Source organism: Mesoplodon densirostris, chromosome 1 (assembly GCF_025265405.1).
Source record: "Mesoplodon densirostris isolate mMesDen1 chromosome 1, mMesDen1 primary haplotype, whole genome shotgun sequence".
Classification (NCBI taxonomy): Eukaryota; Metazoa; Chordata; class Mammalia; order Artiodactyla; family Ziphiidae; genus Mesoplodon; species Mesoplodon densirostris.
In genome coordinates this window covers 218,880,714-218,899,285 of record NC_082661.1, presented here as the reverse complement: position 1 = coordinate 218,899,285, position 18,572 = coordinate 218,880,714, and the positions used below count along the sequence as shown (strand labels likewise).

General features: G+C 35.6%; 1 non-coding gene across 1 annotated transcript; it reads left to right on the top strand.

Moving 5' to 3' along the window:
* The first annotated feature begins 293 nt into the window (after nt 1–293).
* TRNAG-CCC (transfer RNA glycine (anticodon CCC)) lies at nt 294–366 on the top strand. The gene has a single exon. It is a non-coding gene; the product is annotated as a tRNA-Gly (tRNA).
* Nucleotides 367–18,572: the final 18,206 nt, after the last annotated feature.

Below are 18,572 nucleotides of genomic sequence, written 5' to 3'. Positions count from 1 at the left end.
TAGAGCTCACAAGATTTAAAAATAATAATTGTAGAAATAACCCATGTTCAGAAGTTTTTAACCTCAAAAATATAATTTTAAAATGTACTTTAAATAAATGTTGAAATTATAAACACTCATTACTTAGTATAGATAGATAAAGAGACAGATCATAGACTGAAAGAAAGATGTGTGTACACAGAGATAAAGTATTAGATAACCAAAGCCTACTCTATTCAAATATATTTATTCAAATAGTACTGAAATTGAGATGATTACTGCTAAAATAAATATTAAAAAAAAAAAGTGGGACTTCCCTGGTGGTCCAGTGGCTAAGACTCTGCACTCCCAATGCAGGGGGCCCGGGTTCGATCCCTGGTCAGGGAACTAGATCCCACATGTTACAACTAAGAGTTTGCAGGCTGCAACTAAAGATCCTGTGTGCTGCAACTAAGACCTGGGGCAACCAAAAAAAATATTAAAAAAAACAAAAACAAAAACAAAAAGAATTGAGGTGATTACTGTAGGGGAGTAAAAACAATCTTTTTCCTCTACCCTTTGTGGGTTCTGGTTGAGGCTTTGTAAATTAATAAATGACAGATTAATAAGAGAAAAACAAAAGTTTATTAACCTGTGCATCACACTAAACAAAGGAGCACTAAGTAATGAGTAATTCAAAGGAGTGGTTACAGTTTGAGTTTATATAACAGTTTAACAAAGAAAAAGACAAAGGAAATGAACTTTGAGCTTCTTTTTTTAAAATTTTTTATTGTGGTAAAAGTCACATAATATAAAACATACTGTTTAACCATATTTAACTGTACAGTTCAGTGGCATTAAGTACATTCACATTGTTGTGCAACTCTCACCATCATCCATCACCTGAATTTTTCACCTTCCCAAACTGAAACTCTGACCCTTTAAACACTAACTCCCCATTCCTCATCCCCACCCACCCCCTCCCCGCCCCTTGGCATCTACCACTGTACTTTTTGACCCTATAAATTTGACTATTCTAGGTACCTTGTATAAGTGGAATCAAACAGTATTTGTCTGCACCTGATGCATACTGGAATGCATTTTTAAGGTTAACTTAATATATGTCCTATAAACAGATCACACCTTCTTTTTTTCCCCCTGTGCTATACAGTAGGCACCTACCAGCCATCTACTTCATACATAGTAGTGTACGTACATCAATCCCAATCTCCCGATCCATACCACCACACGCTTGGTGTCCATATGTTTGTTCCCTATGTCTGTGTCTCCATTTCTGCTTTGCAAATAGGCTCATCTGTACTGGTTTTCTAAATTCCACATATATGTGTTAATACACGATATTTGTTTTTCTCTTTTTGACTTACTTCCCTCTGTATGACAGACTCTAGGTCCATCCACGTCTCTGAAAATGGCACAGTTTCATTCCTTTTTATGGCTGAGGATTATTCCAGTGTATGTATGTACCACATCATCTTTATCCATTCTTCTGTTGATGCACATTTAGGTTGTTTCCATGTCCTGGCTATTGTAAATAGTGGTGCAATGAACATTGGAGTGCATGTACCATTTGGAGTTATGGTTTTCTCTGGGTATACGCCCAGGAGTGGGATTGCTGGGTCATATGGTAGGTCTATTTTTAGTTTTTTGAGGAACCTCCATACAGTTCTCCATAGCGGCTGTACCAATTTACATTCCCACCAACAGTGCAAGAGGGTTCCCTTTTCTCCACACCCTCTCCAGGATTTATTGTTTTCTCCACACCCTCTCCAGGATTTATTGTAGATTTTTTGATGATGGACATTCTGACTGGAGTGAGGTGGTATCTTATTGTAGTTTTGATTTGCATTTCTCTAATGATTAGTGATGTTGAGCATTCTTTCATGTGTTTGTTGGCTATCTGTATATCTTCTTTGGAGAAATGTCTATTTAGATCTTCTGTCCATTTTTGGATTGGGCTGCTTGTTTTTTTGATATTGAGCTGCATTAGCTGCTTGTGTATTTTGGAGATGAATCCTTTGTCAGTTGCTTCATTTGCAAATATTTTCTCCCATTCTGAGGGTTGTCTTTTGGTCTTGTTTATGGTTTCCTTTGCTGTGCAAAAGCTTTGAAGTTTCATTAGGTCCCATTTGTTTATTTTTGTTTTTATTTCCATTTCTCTAGGAGGTGGGTCAAAAAGCATCTTGCTGTGATTTATGTCATAGAGTGTTCCGCCTGTGTTTTCCTCTAAGAGTTTTATAGTGTCTGGCCTTACATTTAGGTCTTTAATCCATTTGTAGTTTACTTTTGTGTGTGGTGTTAGAGAGTGTTCTAATTTCATTCTTTTACATGTAGCTGTCCAGTTTTCCAGCACCACTTATTGAAGTGCTGTCTTTTCTCCATTGTATATTCTTGCCTCCTTTGTCATAGATTAGGTGACCACAGGTGTGTGGGTGTATCTCTGGGATTTCTATCCTATTCCATTGATATTTCTGTTTTTGTGCCAGTACCATACTCTCTTGATTACTGTAGCTTTGTAGTATAGTCTGAAGTCAGGGAGCCTGATTTCTCCAGCTCCATTTTTCTTTCACAAGATTGCTTTGGGTATTTGGGGTCTTTTGTGTTTCCATACGAATTGTAAAATTTTTTGATCTAGTTCTGTGAAAAATGTCCTTGGTGATATGATAGGTGTTGCATTGAATCTGTAGATTGCTTTGGGTAGTATAGTCATTTTCACAATATTGATTCTTCCAATCCAAGAACATGGTATGTCTCTCCAACTGTTTGTGTAGTCTTTTGATTTCTTTCATCAGTATCTTATAGTTTTCTGAGTACAGGTCTTTTGCCTCCTTCGGTAAGTTAATTCTTAGGTAATTTACTCCTTTTGTTGCAATGGTAAATGGGATTGTTTCCTTAATTTCTCTTTCTGATCTTTCCTTGATAGGAATCAAGAGATTTCTGTGCATTAATTTTGTATCCTGCAACTTACCACATTCACTGATTAGCACCAGTAGTTTTCTGGTAGCATCTTTAGGATTTTCTATGTATAGTATCATGTCTTCTGCAAATAATGACAGTTTTACTTCTTCTTTTCCAATTCGGATTTCTTTTATTTCTTTTCTGCTGTGATTGCTGTGGCTAGGAATTCCAAAACTATGCTGAATAATAGTGGCGACAGTAAACATTGTTGTCTTATTCCTGATCTTAGAGCAAATACTTTCAGTTTTCCACCACTGAGAATAATATTTGCTGTGGGTTTGTTGTCTATGGCCTTTGTTATGTTGAGGTAGGTTCCCTCTATGCCCACTTTCTGGAGAGTCTTTATCATAAATGGGTGTTGAATTTTGCCAGAAGCTTTTCCTGCGTCTATTGAGATGATCATATGGGTTTTATTCTTCAATTTGTTAATATGGTGTATCACATTGATTGATTCATGTATATTGAAGGATTCTTCCATCCCTAGGATAAATCCCACTTGATCATGGTGTATAATCCTTTTAATAGGTTGTTGGATTCTCTTTGCTAGTATTTTGTTGAGGATTTTTGCATCTATGTTCATCAGTGATATTGGTGTGTAATTTTCTTTTTTTGTAATATTTTTGTTTGGTTTTGCTATCAGGGTGATGGTGGCCTCATAGAATAAGCTTCAGAGTGTTCCTTCCTCTGCAATTTTTTGGAAGAGTTTAAGAAAGACAGGTGTTAGCTCTTCTCTAAATGTTTGATAGAATTTGCCCTGAATCTATCTGGCTCTGGACTTTTGTTTGTTGGAAAATTTTTAATTACAGTTTCAATTTCATTACTTGTGATTGGTCTGTTCATACTTTCTGTTTCTTCCTGGTTCAGTGTTGGAAGCTTGTACCTTTCTAAGAGTTTGTCCATTTCCTCCAGGTTGTCCATTTTATTGGCATATAGTTGCTTGTAGTAGTCTCTTATGATCCGTTGTATTTCTTCAGTGTCAGTTTTAATTTCTCCTTTTTCATTTCTAATTTTATCGATTTGAATGCTCTCCCTTTTCGTCTTGATGAGTCTGGCTAATGGTCTATCAATTTTGGTTATCTTCTCAAAGAACCAGCTTTTAGTTTTAATGATCTTTGCTATTGTTTCCTTCCTTTCTTTTTCATTTATTTCTGATCTGATCTTTATGGTTTCTTTCCTTCTGTTAACTTTGAAGTTTGTTTGTTCTTCTTTCTCTAATTGCTTTAGGTATAAGATTAGGTTATTTATTTGAGATGTTTCTTGTTTCTTGAGATAGGATTGTATGGCTATAAACTTCCCTCTTTAGAACTGTTTTTGCTGCATCCCATAGGTATTTGGTCATTGTGTTTTTGTTATCATTTGTTTCTATGTATTTTTTAAATTTCCTCTTTGAGTTCTTCAGTGATCTCTTGGTTATTTGGTAGTGTATTTTTTAGCCTCCATGTGTTCTTTTTTTTTTAGTTTTTTTCCTATAATTGATTTCTAATCTCATGGAGTGGTCAGAAAAGATGCTTGATACAATTGCAATTTTCTTAAATTTACCAAGGCTTGATTTGTGACCCAAGATGTGATCTATCCTGAAGAATGTTCCATGTGCACTTGAGAAGAAATTGTATTCTGCTGCTTTCAGCTGGAATGTCCAACGAATATCAATTAAGTCTATCTGGTCTAATGTGTCATTTAAAGCTTGTGCTTCCTTATTAATTTTCTGTGTGGATGATCTGACCATTGGTGTATGTGGGTGTTAAAGTCCCCCACTATTACTGTGTTACTGTCGATTTCCCCTTTGATGGCTGTTAGCATTTGTCTTATGTACTGAGGTGCTCCTATGTTGGGTGCTTAAATATTTACAATTGTTATAGCTTTTTCTGGCATTCATCCCTTGATCATTATATAGTGTCCTTCCTTGTCTCTTGTAACAGTCTTTATTTTAAAGTCTATTTTGTCTGATATGAGAATTACTACTCCAGTTTTCTTTTGATTTACATTTGCATGGAATATCTTTTTCCATCTCCTCACTTTCAGTTTGTATGTGTGCCTAGGTCTGAAGTGGGTCTCTTGTAGACAGCATATATGGAGGTCTTATTTTTGTACCCATTCAGTCAATCTGTGTCTTTTGGTTGGAGCATTTAATCTATTTACACTTAAGGTGATTATTGACATGTATGTTCCTGTTACCATTTTCTTAACTGTTTTGGGCTTGTTTTTGTATGTCTTTTTCTTCTCTTGCTTTCCTGTATAGAGAAGTTCCTTTAGCATTTGTTGTAAAGCTGCTTTGGTGGTGCTGAATTCTCTTACCTTTTGCTTGTCTGTAAAGTTTTTTATTTCTCCATCAAATCTGAATGAGATCCTTGCTGGGTAGATTAATCTTGATTGTAGGTTTTTCCCTTTCCTCACTGTAAATATATCCTGCTACTCTCTTCTGGTATACAGACTTTCTTCTGGAAAATCAGCTGATAACCTTTTGGGGATTCCCTTGTACGTTATTTATTGCTTTTCCCTTGCTCTTTTAATATTTTTTCTTTGAATTTAATTTTTGTTAATTTGATTAATATGTGTCTTGGCATGTTTCTCCTTGGGTTTATCCTGTATGGGACTCTTCTGCATTCTTGGACTTGGGTGGCTATTTCCTTTCCCATGTTAGGGTAGTTTTTGATTATAATCTCTTCAAATATGTTCTCAGACCCTTTCTCTTTCTGTTCTTCTGGGACCCCTATAATTCGAATGTTGGTGCATTTAATGTTGTCCCAGCGGTCACTGAAACTGTCCTCATTTCTTTTCCTTTTTTATTTTTTTCTTCTTTCTGCTCCTGGCAGTTATTTCCATCATTCTATCTTCCAGCTCAGTTATTTGTTCTTCTGTCTCAGTTATTCTGCTATTGATTCCTTCTAGTGTATTTTTCATTTCAGTTTTTGTGTTGTTCATCTCTGTTTGCTTGTTCCTTAGTTATTCTATGTCATTGTTAAGCATTTCTTGTATTTTCTTGATTCATGCCTCCATTCTATTTCTGACATTTTGAATCATCTTTACTGTCGTTACTCCAAATTCTTTTTCAGGTAGGTTGCCTGTTTTGTCTTCATTTATTTGGTCTTATAGGTTTTTACCTTGCTCCTTCATCTGTACCATATTTCTCTGTCATCTCATTTTTGTTCATGGGTGGGGCTGTGTTCCTGTCTTGTTGGTTGTTTGGCCTCAGGAGTCCAGCACTGGAGTTTGCAGGCCGTTGGGTGGAGCTAGATCTTGGTGCTGAGATGAGGATCTCCAGGAGAGCTCACACTGGTTAATATTCCCTGGGGCCTGACATTCTCTGTTAGTCCAGTGGTTTGGACTTGGCACTCCCACCACAAGGGCTCAGGCCCGACCCCCGGCTGAGACACAAACTTCACATCCTCCTACTCTGCAATCTTTACTCCATCCCCCTGAACTTTGAGTCTCTAGGTGCAGTTAACTATGGCTGAATGCTATGGAAAAGATGGGAATATCATAGCTTGAGGAATGGGTGGGAACAGTGTTTTTATGAGAGGGATAAATCTTCTTTTGATTGAGAAACTCTAAATAAAATGTGTCTTTGAGAAGGTCATATGTAAATGATAAGAAGAAAACAGCTAAGATTTGGAAGTGTAGGGGACCAGATTTTGCCACCCAAAATTATGTCTCTGGCATATCAATTATTTTAAGCTGGTTATTTTCTAAGAAACAGCAGATATGGGAAAAATTCTGAAAACCAAGGAGTTATCTTTTTGTAAGAAACATTTACATTTGTAAGGGAAATCTTCATTTGTAAGGATGTCTTCCTCACTGTACCAAGATGAGGTGGGTGACCAAATATCTAGAAATCTTATCAATGGAGAAGGCAATGACTTAAATTTGCATCACAATCTTATACTCATTTACGGTGATTTTCCTGGTAGCCTCCCATAACTAACTCCACCCTCAACATCCTCTTGTCTTTAGCTGAGGATGGTATTTAAGGTGAGGGCTTTGGCCATTTTGCCAGTTACTCAGTTTTCCTGGGCCTTTCCCATGTTATTAAACATTTATTTAACATTTAATGTTATTAATGTTATTAATATACATGTATACATGTTATTAAACATTTGATTTTCTCTTGTCAATCTGCTTCATGTCAAGTTAATTCTTAGACCAGCTAGAAGAACCTAGAAGAGTAAAGGAAAATTTCTTCTTCTCCAACAAAAGACAGGAGAGAAAAGAGTTAGTGTTATAGGCCAAAGGTAGGAAGATGCTTCACTTTCTAAAAACGAAGGTATCATCATAGATGCCAGAGAAGACAGTAGGAAATGGGGTCAGAGAAATGGGCCTGGATCAGATCACCAAGGGGTATAGGAAACACGATGAAGTGTTTGGACTTCATTCTGAGTTGTTCTTTTTCATTTATGTGTCTACACAGATGCACATGTTCACATGCATCTCAATCATTATTGTCCTACCCCACCCACTTCTTTTCTCAGGTATTCACTATACCTCCCCAATTATTTTGTCAGTCATCATCTCTCCTCAGAAGAGGTAAAAAACAGAGGAGTAATTTAGAATTCAGACTTTGGAATCAGATACACCTGGATTCAAACTTTGTCTCTGACCTTGTTGGCAGCAAGATAATCTGGGCTTTGGTCAAGGACCTTAACTCTTTAAGACAAGACTTTTCACGTATAATATGAGAAAAGAAATGTTTAATTTGTAGAATTTTTGCCAGACACAAACATGATAATATTACACACTACTTAAAAATAATGTGTAAAATAAATGGTATCTATTATATATTACTATATCTATTATTATTACTAATAAATGGTATATATTATTTATTACCGTAAAATGGCCTTCCCTTCATTACATCTTCCAAGGCTGTTTTCTATAATGTAGTCTCCAATTGAAATTAATCTCCTTTATAATCTGCTTCCAATTTTTATCTTTATTTAAAATGACTAAATTAAATAATTTTATATGAATATGAAACCGAGCAGGACCCTGTGGAGTCCTCCAGGGTACAAATACTTTCTGCATCCCCCATTTCTTTTCTGTAGAAAATAGGCTTAATTCAGCCTCCTAAGACCTTCCCTGAGTTCCAAAGGACAGATTCAAAAAGTTGCTAATCAGGGAAGGGAAAGAATGCAAAAACAAAAGAGGAGCAAGTCAAGAAACAACAGTGCAGCTGTAAAGCAGGGTCCTGGTTCCTTCTCAAGGAATATACATAACACTGTATCTCTGAGTTCTTCTGCAGGAACTAAGGACCCTACTCAGGTGGAGGATGGTAACTTCAGGCTGAGCACAAAAGTCCTGGAGAACTGCCCTGTTTCCTCACCACCAACCAATCAGAAGAAAGTCTGTACACAGTGGAAGATAAGGAAGACTCTGACCTCCTCCCCAAATAATTAACTGCAATTAACTTCTCTTTTCTCCCTTGAAAAACATTCTGGGTCAAGCAGAATCTTGAGACTTGGTTCTTAGACATGAATCAGCCTTCTCCCCAGGTTGCTGGCCTCTTGAATAAAGCAAACTTTCCTTTCTGAACAACTCGTCTCTTAAGTATTGGCTTTTGAGCAGTAAGCAGCCGAACCCGAATTTGGTAACAAACAGTTATTTGTCTTACTGTAACTTAAGCTACTTAATGATGACCACATATCACATCATCATCAGAATCTCCATAATGACTCCACCAAATATGCAGCAGATACTTTTAGCAAATAAAGAAATAAATAGTTTATTTAACTACTTATTTAATAATATAGTTATTATTATTTTTATTTTATCTATTGAAAGTTGTTTCCTATCACAGAAAAATAATAGATGAAAATATGGCCTCTGTTTAATAACAAAGTTGCCATTTGTTTAGCTGTCCTTTTCTTAATGAATGCATTCAGTATAAGATCCCTTTAAGCAGTGAGCTCACCACGACATATATACTTTTGTGATCACAAAAATCTCATTTATACATCACCTTTGAGTGGTCAGAAACACTTATTTGGTATACCAACCTACAGGTATGTAGATGAAATGAGGTGTGTTGAGGCAAGTCTCAATGATATACTTATGAAAAGATATTTTTTATCTAGAAATGCCTCTGTGTGTGCGTGGAAACCTTCAGAAACATTAGAATGCAAATGTCAACATACCTCGAAGGAGATAAAGTAAATAATGAATTGTTTAGGTACTTAAGAAAGAAGCCAACATGGCAAATCTTTCTGAGACGATGATAAAATCCATGTGATTACTTTATTTGTATTTATTTAAGCTATTTTAAATGTCACAAATCTCTTTGAGGGCATTATTGCAAAAGGCTACAGAAGCAATTCTCTCTTTAAAAGTGAAGATCCCTTTTGTCAAGAGAAGATTCTGTGATAAGTCTTTATACCACTAAGTACCCAGACAAATTGTTTAAATTCTAGAAAATTAGTAATTGTATTAAGTCTAAGCTTACAAAATAAACAGCTACATTTTATGTAATCCATAGTTCAAAGAAACATAAATTTGCAATTGATAATTGCATGTCTTTATATTCCATGCAGGTAAATTTCTACTAGAGATTAAAGAGAGTACAGCCTTGATGCAGAGACACAAATGATGGAAGAAGTGGTAAGTTAATAGCTTCTTATACAAAGGAACACTTTCCAGTTAACATCAATCTTAGTTGCCAAAACACGACTGTAAACCTAAAATGAACTGTGTAGATTATGGACTGAATCGTCACTCCTGCTTAGTCTTCCTTACTTTTCAAAGTTCACCACTGTTAAATATCAGCCTTTAACAACTGATTTCTGAAGGATAAATTTACTTGTACACAGAATGCAGAATTCCTCTGTCTTTCTGGAACTCTATATCCATGTTTTCTGTCAATTCATCCACTCTGCAGACTTTAGCATGTTTATTATTATCTTGTGTTAATGGAAGGGGACATTTTAAACTGGCTTTCTAAATGGAAATCTTGCTTAAAGTACAGTCACCTAGTTTGCCTCATCATGACATTTCTTGATGTGCAGGAATGTCAAATATGAACTTGAGAGCAGCATCACTTTTGGTCAAATCATATCCAGCATATTTTGAGCTACAAAAGCAATTTGTCTCAATTTAAGCAAAATTAGATGGGATTTGGGTAACTGTGGCTGAGTAAGGCAATCTTAGGGGATCTGAGATCTGGAATTAGATGATTATTGTAGAGAAAAAGATTAAATTTTAGGTGCTGAGAGAAAAGCCACACACAGAGGTATGGCACCAAAAGACTATGTTTCAGACCAGCAGTGAGTGCCAGTGCACTGTGTTAGTCCAAAGTAACAGTAGGTAAGTGGAGCATCCAAAGGCAAAGACCTAGAGGAAGAGAGACAGCTGGACCTCAGGAAATGTGCTGGGGGGAAATATGCCCCAGCCAAAGGGATGGCTTCATTATTTCACTACTTATATGCTACTGAATATCTGTTATGTGCCAGATCCTATGCTAGTGACACAAAATAAAAGTTTTGAACAAGGTAGACATGATGTTTGCCTTCATAGAGCAAACAGTTTAGTGAGGGAGATAAACAAATATTAATTTTACATATATAATTATAGAATTGGTGTATACTTATAATTATATAAGTATAATATATACTTATCAAGAGTAAGTGCCATACTGAGCTATGAGACCATATGGCAAGAAAATATAACCTAGTCGACATAATTATGGAACATTTCCCCAAGGATGTGAAATACAAGCAGACTCCAATCTATGGAAGAAAGGCTGTCAAGAATAAGACAGGGACAATTCCATAGAGACTGGGCCACTAAGTCTTTGCTAAGACACAGATTCAGGAATGAGTTAGGCAGACGCCAAGTTTTAAAAAATTGAAACAAAAGGGCAAAGTTAATACAGCTATAAGAACAATTTGATATCAAAGAAGAGAGCAAAGTTAGTATAATTTAGATCCTTTTGTTCTTGCACTTCTGATTTTCTACAATTGCTTTACAACTCCATCTCCAGTTTAAGCTGAGGGTTTACCTTAGACACTGGAGGAATGACTGAATTAAATGACTTCAGTTATAGGAAAAAAGAGGAGTGCAAGGAATTTGAGTTTTTGGGATCTAAGGAGAATTTTTTCTTTTTTTTAATTAGAAAATATTATTTCTCTATGACACATGGAATGAGGACAGAGAGATACTGAGGATGTCCCACTATTTTAATCAATTTTATTTTTTTAAAAATCAGTAAATGATTATTGAGTGGCTATTACATGTCTGATACTGTGCGACTCCTTGAGGATGCAATAGTGAACAAGATTAGCTTTTGTACTAAGATGGTCATAGTCCAGAGACATAATCTGATACATGATATAATAAAGTTGAGCTCTAAAAGATCACACAGAAGGACAAATAATCTAAACTTAGAGAGTCAAAAATAATTTATTGGAGAAAGTAATGTTTAAACTGAGATGATTAGTGAATTAAAAAAAGAGGTGAATTTGAGACTATAGGATCACCCAGGACAACATGTGGAGTGAAAAGTTAACAGTGCAAAGGAGAGTTAATGTGAGGAAGGAAGAAGGGCTTTTATGAAACGGGTAGAGGGAGGAAAGCCCAAAAAGGAGCCTATAAAGGATTATCCACAGATAAGAGAAAAACATACACATACACACACAAAAAAACCAATCACAGAATGTAATGGAAGAGAATATTTCAAGAAAGGAACTATAGACCATGTCAAAAGTAGCAATTAAATTCCTTAAAAATTGTCCTCTGGTTTTAGCAATAGAGAGCTTGTTGGCCACCTTGGCTAAAGCAGCGGTAATAAGAAGTTGAAGTCAGGAGACTAACTGCAGTTTACCAAGGACTATTTAGAGGAGAATATAAAGATATAAGTGTAGACAACTGAACAAAGTTCCATAGGTTATTATGGGTTATAGAACATGTGGGGGACGGGCCCTCTGGTTTCAGTCTACACTGGTCATAGTTGATGTGCTCAGGGTCTAAACCAGCTTAGTCTTACTAATGCAGATACCAAGCTAAACCATTGTTGACCTGCAGGGTGGTGATGTTGGGCTTCAAGTGTCCAGTCTCTCTAAGTGCATTGCATAGACATTCTCCACTGAGATCCTGCGATTTCCAGGATGCTATGATACTCATAATATCCTTATTCCTTTCACAGTTTTGGAAGAAAGTTTCTGCCAACAGTTCTTCATTTAGTAACTTTTGTTTTTTTCATTCTTTCCCTTCTGGGATAATTCCACAGAATTCCATAACTCTTACAAACAAAACCTAGGAAAGCACTTAGCTTCTTGTGCCTAGGAACATCTCCTTTGGACCTGACTACTCTGCAACCTCCGAGTGAAGAAAACACAATATTGACCATCTTTTTGGAATCAAGGAGGGAAAGCATTTACAACAATCCAAGCAAAATCCAAGTTAAAGTTTCAATAAATCATTCTTCCACATTAGGCGTCTTTTGTGCAAATTTCATCCCTTCTCTATAGGGTACACTGTTGGCTTTTTGTTTTTCTGTGGAATCTGGAGAAAACATTATTTTTATTAAATTACCTTAGAGATATATTTGAGCATTCCACCTTAAATTTTCAAAGTCCAGCTCCTTTAAGGTTTACATAACTTTAGAAAATTTTTCTTCTCTTAAAAATTCAAAAAGAGTCATGTACGACAATGTTCATTGCAGCACTATTTACAACAGCCAGGACATGGAAGCAACCTAAGTGTCCATCAACAGATGAATGGATAAAGAAGATGTGGCACATATATACAATGGAATATTACTCATCCATAAAAATAAATGAAATTGAGTTATTTGTAGTGAGGTGGATGGACCTAGGGTCTGTCACACAGAATGAAGTAAGTCAGAAAGAGAAAAACAAATACCATATGCTAACACATATATATGGAATCTAAAAAAAAAAAAATAGTTCTGAAGAACCTAGGGGCAGGACAGGAATAAAGACACAGACACAGACATAGAGAATGGACTTGAGGACACGGGGAGGGGGAAGGGTCATGGGACCAAGTGAGAGAGTAGCATTTACATATATACATTTCCAAATGTAAAATAGATAGCTAGTGGGAAGCAGCTGCATAGCACAGGGAGATCAGCTGGGTGCTTTGTGATGACCTAGAGGGGTGGGATAGGAGGGTGGGAGGGAGATGCAAGAGGGAGGGGATATGGGGATATATGTATATGTATAGCAGATTCACTTTGTTATATCACAGAAACTAACACAACAATGTAAAGCAATTATACTCCAATAAAGATGTTTAAAAAATATAGATATGCTCAGTTCTTATGCACTAAAAGCACTAACAAGTTTAAAGAATTAATGCATGGATGCAGCAAAGTTTTATCTTCACCTAAATTAGTTAGCTATGTAGACATTTTAAATAAAAGGAACATAGAGACTTGATATTTTTAAGTATAACGGGAGGAGCAGCTGCCACCACCATAGGAAATTCATTTAAATGCAATCTCTGAGGGAGTTAGATTTTCATACAGAAGATTTTCCTCATGTGTATAGAAGTCTTTAAAGATCAGTCGTCTTTCATGAAAGTTCTTATCCTTTAGTTTATTTGCTTATGCTGCCCTTTCCACCAGTTGCTAAGCTCGTGGAAGATGGTATTTCTGAGGTGAATAATTTGCCTTTTTCTCTTTGGGTTCCTGAATATGACTAGAGGTTTGTAAAACTTCAATGGATTTTTTGTTCACCTGTAATATCCTCTTCAATTTCTTCAAGTTTATAATAAGGTAATATTAATGCAAATTATGATGCAAATAATAATGCAAATCCATTCTATGTAATTTATTTGTTACAAAGTTCTGAACAAACACGCCTCAGTAATTTGAAAAGTAATTAATTTACAGCAACTGGAAGGTGGTCACATACTACTCACAGGCAATTTTAGTTTGGCCTGTATGATTTTTTTTTAATATATTTTAAATACTCAGAAGATTTCACATGAATAAAATCTGAAATTTTAAACTATTATTCTACTATTGAAAACTGAGATTTGGAAAGAGTGAGCTGCAGCAGAGAAGCTTCATTCAGACAGAGCACTCCCACTGTCTGGTTCAGAGAATGATGGGCTTGGCTACTGTGAACATTTGAATTTGCAACACTGATTTACATAGTTGAGTTCTGGTAATGAGATTTCAATTTCCAAACTACTTTTAATAGTAGACCAATGCCGTTTTTTTAAAAAATGAAAGCAACAACAAGAACGAGTTTTCACCTCTTCTGAAGTGAGGTTTGGGTGTCTGTAAGCCCACCTTTTGATCTCTTCATAACAATCCTCACTAAACCTCTGTGCTATCCCTCATGGTACCCTTAAGGGAAATGTTCATACTGAGTTGTATGCAAAATATTATTCTTAAAACATCCTATTGGGTCTTAGCACATCTATAGTGACTTCCATGACACTGGTCAGAGCTATTTTCGTTCTTTCTCATTTTACTTGGTTTTGTAGTTGGACACTTGCAATTTTGAGTTTTGTGTAAAATATTGAGCTAAGATATGTCTAACAAGAAATAGGATACTTTCTCACTTACTCACTTGTTGGGTAATTTATTTCCTACTGAGACAGGAAGGAAGGGGGTAGGGTACAATTGCTAAAAGAATGAGGAGGTGGGCACAGCCATTGAGAAAAATAGGATATGACAAAAACCAGGTGGAACCAGCTAAAACCAAAATGACTTTGAGAACGTCTGGTCATTGACCTTTAGCTCATTATACCTTCACGAGAATACTAAAAAATCACTCCCCCTAGTGCCATGACAGTTCCAGGGCTGACTATAAAAGGTCAAGAAGTGGGCAGTGGTCCAACTCCTAGAAATCCCCACCTTTTCTCCTGGAACAAGAATATTCCTCCCACTCATTAGCATATGAAATTACCCAGCCCATAAAAACTAACAACCCTATACCCCGGGCCACTCTTGCCTTCTGAGACAGACCACATGCTGTGTATGGAATGTATACCTTCCTAAATAAACTAGTTTTCACTCTACTTCCTCCCACTCTTCTTTCCTGTGCCAAGCCAAGCACCCTCACTTGGTGGTCCGTCCCAGGGACTTGCATGTGTCCCAGGACATGATATTTCCTTCTGCACCACTACCATCCAAAACAGATTCTGCTCTTCCAGCTCAATGGAAACATGGTTCCATAATTCAAGAAACCAGCTTGGTGTAGTGCAAGACAAACACATTCTGTCCAACGTCACTATAATGAGTTTACTTTGAAAATGTGGACAAGTGAAAAATGGAAAACGACTTAACTGTCTTTAATATCTTGTATTTTACATAATTCACATTCATAGTAATTTAAAGTATATATCAGTGTAACAGTATCATAACCCACAAATATATAACTTCTGTATTTTTTCTCCTTTTTTTGGCTTTTAAAATTCTCTTCACTTACTTTTAAATGATATAATCTAGGAGAACTTTGTTTTCTATGTTTGTATCCTGAGACTTTTAGAGAGAAAGGGTTATGAAGAATCTAATAATCACATAGGTAAAACACATAAAAAAATGCAGTTACCAGGTTTTGGTCTTTTCATAACCTTGCAATATCTAAAATCCCCTTTTCTCCCTGCCTTTGGCCAAGAGAGCAGACAGATAATTACACTCCTCAAAAGATAAATTAAAGAAAGAATTTGGACCAAATGGGTTACTGAAATATAGTGCTAATGGAGGGTTGTGGAGAAATGGCCAAATAAGAGTCTCGAATGACCTTCTTTTCCTCCTGGTGATAGTGCTTTCCAGATTAAAAGCTGTTTTCTTTTATTGAAATAGAATAGTGCCAAACATTGAACATGCTTTGTAAGACATACATCAAGAGAGAAAATATTTCACCACAATGACATGACCTGACATTTTAAAGCAGATAACAAATGACATCTTGTCAATGGCACCAATTTATTATTCCCTCTCTTGTACCTTGGTGCAAAAGCAGGATGCACATTCCTTTTAATCATGGGATTGTGTTAAACAAATTTTTACCAGCAGAGACTATAAAATGCCCCTCATCATTTCCAAATATCCTCTTGACTGTCCCCACTGTAGCATATAAAGACAAAGGCTATGCTAAGTTTTTCATCATTTTATTCCATTTCAGATCCAATTATGTGGGGGTCTTCCATCACTTACAGGGGTGTATATGCTATAACATGAAGTGCCACACATTAATCAGACTCTTTTTATCCAGCAGACACCAGTGCTAAATCACATTACTCCAAAAAAAAAAGGAACATGAAATAGATGCAAACGTACAAGGAGGGGGCCCTCTTTTGTGCAGCTACAATAGGAGGTGAGTTGTGTGGGTGGCCTTCCCATCAAGTCCCAGAGAGTCTCAAAGTGCATTTTGTTTTTCATGTTTTCTACCACGTTCTTCCCCAAAAGGACCCTCTTCTCCCACTTGCTTTAATGTTCCTCTGCCAGTTTATATCATAGAATCTACCACTTTAAACACTGCCCTGGGCAATGACTTTCTAGTTGAACTGTTGTAACTAATCGACCTGTAAGCTGAAAAATGACCAGCTTGACACTTGTTCAGCCCTCTCAGCAATGAAAATTCTCCCTTTATCTCAGCACTCTCTTTACAAGCACATAGGACAAACACCTTAGATGCTGAATATTTCTGACAAATGACATTGAAATTGTGGATCTGAGAGAAGCAGAAAAGTTTATATTACTAAATAATCTTAACTCTATCTTGGAATTAACATTTTCTCTATAATATTTTCAAATTATATTTAGGTTGTATTTTCAGACACCATCATGAAAATGAGTTGCTTATGATTTCAAAGACATACATAAAAAGTACAGTATAACAGTTAAATAAATTTCACTGAAAAAATTAATGAAAAAAACAAGTATTCTTTTCTTTCACCAATATGGGGTAAGGATTATAGTTTAAAACAGACATAGTTTTAAATATCACTTCGACAGCTTTCTCATGACATATGTTTGGGCAAGTTACATCACTTTTTGAAGTCTCGATTGGTTCTTTTAAGAAACAGGAATAATATTATCATTTAACTTCACAGAATTGAGTCAGATTAAGTGAGCTAATATCTGTAAAGCCTCAGGAACAGTGGTTGACAATGCTAGCCACACAATAAATATTTTTCTTTGTTATTATCATCACAAAATTCTAAGACTTGCCTAGAATAATACAAAGAAAAAGTATAATTGTTGGTTTGATTTCTTCCAAGGACTAATTGGAAGGAATATCTCAATTGCTTTAGATTCAAACTGTGGATTTAGAAGTTTTATTGCAGAAAATAAAATAATTTTCCTTAAGAAAGTCTTCCATAAGAAAGTCTTAATAGATAGCTTAAGAAACAAATAAAAATCAAAGTTTTTAAAAATTTAACTACAAATTAGTGAGTGTATTAAGATAACTTCACTGTATCAGTGAAAGACACAATCCCTCCACTTACAAGAAAATATTAATAAGATTTTAGGACTCTGCATTTTTAGGAGTATTGGATTAATCTTCTAACATTCACCGAAAAATAAATAAGAAATGCATACCTCACATCAATTTCGGCTCTAAGAGCAATTAGATCTGATGGTTTCATTCATTCCAGATTTATGTAATGATCTGAAATCATTTTAATTTCTTGATTTTCAATTAAAATATTTTGTACAATGAACAGATTTTGGGAGAGGAAATACAAAGTAATACATACAAAGTAAGCAAATATTCCAGTGACTTATGTGAAAACAGTCATTTTCTAAATCACCTTGATATATACATTATAGTCTAAAAGAATTGAAGGAGATAAGTTTCACATTCTTTTGTGAATATAACATATACTCTTATCCTTTACTATTAGTTTTTAGAATAAAGGAGAAAAACATTAAACCAAATAACTAGGTGGTTGTGAGCTAAAAAAATTTCTTACCTTAAACTATGTAATTCAAAGTCAAGTGGTTGTACATTAGTTAAGCTTTTTAAAACTTTCATGCTAACTTTTTCTTAGGCTTACTATTAATATACTGGAATTTCGGGGGGGGGGTTCTTTTTTTTCTTCTTGTGGGCTCTTAGATCCCTGACCAGGGACGGAACCCATGCCCCCTGCAGTAGAAGCATGGAGTCCTAACCACTGGACCGCCAGGGAATTCCCTATACTGGGGATTTTAAAGTGTATTCTAAGTCACACATGGCCACTCTTAGTGCATTTTGGACTCAACTGATTCTTTCACTAGAAATGTTTACATGGGTTCATATGTATATGAATTATTTCAGGGTATTTTTGTTTTTCTCAACTGTTAGTTTGGGATGGTTGGCATCACTTACCAGGGTAAATAAGAGTTCACAGATAATGAAGCAAGATAGACAAATGCTTAAGGAGTAAAGGATATCATTGAATTTAAATTGAGGTACAGTTTTTGCATTACATCACCTTGTACTTCATTCACCCTGAATAGAGAAGAAAGGGAACCAAATTCTTCATTTTTTCCCTACAATAAGTTTTATCATCCTTTATCTGTTTCAGGGATGTGATCATTTTTTCTTATTAGTGGACTTTGTAACTCAGATTCAGTTTCTTTATTTATTCTTATTCTTTGTTTACCTAATGTAGTTCTGTTCCCCTTCTTTCCTTTTTTTCTTTCTCTTTTTTCCCATTCCCACTGAAGCAAGACAAGTTCAGTTCCACAA